Source organism: Micropterus dolomieu, linkage group LG07 (genome assembly GCF_021292245.1).
Source record: "Micropterus dolomieu isolate WLL.071019.BEF.003 ecotype Adirondacks linkage group LG07, ASM2129224v1, whole genome shotgun sequence".
Classification (NCBI taxonomy): Eukaryota; Metazoa; Chordata; class Actinopteri; order Centrarchiformes; family Centrarchidae; genus Micropterus; species Micropterus dolomieu.
The window spans coordinates 19,599,714-19,602,825 of NC_060156.1; positions in this window are offsets into that span (position 1 = coordinate 19,599,714).

Sequence of the window (3,112 nt, forward strand, 5' to 3'; positions counted from 1 at the left end):
AGGGGGGGGGGGGGGGGGGGGGGGGGGGGGGTCGTCCTGACATTACGTGACAGTGTCTGGCCATCGGGATGATATGAACAACACGTAATCCAAGTGGATTAGTGGAAAAGCTCAAGCGTAAATGTAGCCTACTGTTAAGTATTCCCCTTGATGTTCTGCTGATTGGTGCTTTCAGTTTATGAATTCAAAAGTCAGATATGTTCCAGAGAGCAGGGGGTCATCTAGCCAGGTCAGGTTGTATGGGAGCCAGTGTTACAATTAAGTTCTCCACATCACACAGGTTGGGTGTGATCAAATCTGCACTGTTCCACACTCCTGTTAGCACAATATTAATACTTTCAAATAATCTGTACTATAGCCAGATTGTAGTAGGCCTGAATCTTACTCCATTGCATTATATCACAATGTGCTTCATGAGAGCCTTGGGACCTGAGATACCACAGTCTTCTAATAATGCACCCGTTCACTGTACACCTGTTCATGTTCCTTTTCAGGGGTTTTCTCGCATACAGTGTTGAATGTATACATTGCAACATGTGAATAGAGGGTTTGTATATACAGACTGCTGTGTCAGATAATGTACATACATAAGTATATTTATTATAATAAAACTTTTGAGACACACTTGTGAACGTGCTAGCTCCCAGGTGTTTTACAGGAAATGCCAATGTAGTTTTAGCACAGGGTCCGTATGAAATGAATGTCATATTTTTATTATGAGTGAGGTTAAGATACATACATCAGATGTACACAGAGGCATTTTAAGCAGAAGATTATCTTAGACGTAACCACCTGGGTGGTTTTGTTTTAAAATGGAATGGAGACTAACACAGATGCTTTAACTCCCTAATGGTTTTAGTTGTAAGAGTCTTTCAAGTTATTCCTGGAATGGTGCACAGGTGAAGTCAAAGGTGATGGCAGTCCGAGCCAAAGCCTCCACATGGCTGTGAGGGCAGAACAGTTGTCCCGGGCTTGCATGAACTCAGTGTGGGCTTTGAAAGATTTCATACAGAACACTTTGGAGTCAGAAATAGTTTCAAGTCAGAAATCTTAATCAGACGCTATCAAAGCCCACAGACTGTTTACACAGCATGAGTCTGACTGCATTTGCTATTTAACTTAGCATACTGTGTCTGATTTTATGAAATAATTAACAAGATTAGGAAATTATATAACACTCGACTATACTTCCCTTTCTTTATTAGGGGTTCAGAAAGGTTTAACTAAAAATGTGTCATTTCAGTTGGGCAGATGATTTTGTTACACTTTATATCACTCCCACCTAATGACAATTTTGAGGACCTTTTGTAACCTCTTTCCACAGTAATCGAACATTATAAAGCTCATGCATACCATTATAGGAAAAAATAACCTAAATATTTAAAATATGCAGTGAAACTAACTGTGAATATTAAAAACTTAAAACTTAATTTCTTCCCCAAAGCTGTATTAATAATTTATTCAAATCTCTTTGTGGGTCTCAATAAATCAAACATTTTCCAATTTTATAGTAAATGATATACTGTATGGTACATTATTGTAAGGAAATTATTGAAAGAGACTCCACACTGCATCACTGTTTACAAGGTCTTTGCCAGCGACTGAATTGAAAAGCAGATATATATAGAAAATATCCTATATAGTAATCTTCTCAGGTAAAAATGTGAAAGTGAGATTTAAAAAATATAGGCAGTACATCAACAACTAAGTGTTTAATTATCAATGCTGAGATGTTACTGTAAGGATTTGGTTTCTCTCTATTCACATCAGCTGGCTTGTTGAATTATTGCTCCAATGTGAATGTTAATGAAAAGTCTGTTGTAACTGCTGGCAGCTTGACATTTGCACATCAAACAAGCTCTAAACTGACCTCCCTCATTCTTGAGGAGGTTTTTTGGTAATAGTATACGGTGAATAGACCCCCATCATTTAAAGACAATTCAGGCTGTTGAAATATGCAATAATCTCAAAAGATCACATTTATTTAAGACTACTCTCCTCTTCTAGGCAGTTCCTGACTCCTTGTGAGAGTAATGGATTGCACGCAACAAAATAACATTTCTAGTATTACATTATATTTATTAATATTAAAAAAACCTGGAAAGTGTTAAATAAAGCTATGTAAGGAAGTTCCAGATTAAGATAGCAATCAATCATTTGGGACATTAAATGTAACTACTTAAATGCCTTTTCCTGTTATCCACTGTGTTTTATGCCCACTCTGTCTGTGCCTTTCCAGCCTCCTGAGATTAGAAACCTGTGGAAAAACATTAATATAACATAAAAATATATATATATATATATAGAAAATTAAATATAGAATAGCTCCACTCCTAAAAGGCCAAAGAGTCGAGAGCATTTTAAGACAGGACCATGAGGCATGAAAATCAGTGGCATACTATGCTCACCCCCGATTCACAGCAGGCTTTTTTGACATCTTGTTTATCCTTGTTGTCATTTCACAGAAGCACCAAGCTCTGCTAACAGTGAGTCATGTCCAGATTCATGACAGACTTACATTGTCATGCGGAGATCCAAAAATATAAAGGCGATTAATTAAACATGGGGAAGAAAGGGAGGGGATTTAAATCGTGGACGAGATAAAGCACCCTGAAACACCGCACTTCAGAAATTGTCCCTCACATTTCGAGGAGGAATGTTCATGCAAAACGCTGCTGTGATGCAACTTTCAGACTGTTTTAAGTGTGCTAAAATGATTTTGTCGCAATCTGTTATGCAAGCTGCTTCTCAAAATAGCCACAGTATCAAAGTTTTAGAGTATTTGCTTCATTGAGTGTAAAAATCGACCCTTTACAGGTGAGTAAATCGACTTTCTTCACAGATATTAGGAGGCGCTTTATTTAAACTAAGCATGACAGAGCTTTATATTTGCTTGGACACATAAACTAAAGCATACTGGATGATAGAGAGGCGAGCTACACACTTGGCAGAGACAGACCACTGCATCATCACCTCATCTGGACGAAGATGGTGGGTTTTCTGTGGGTTGCCATAGAAACCCTCAATGGACTCTCCGCCACAAACAGCACAGAAGGTTGAGCAGTGTTATTTTGACTCACCCCCTTTCTGCCACCCCCCCCCCCCCCCCCCC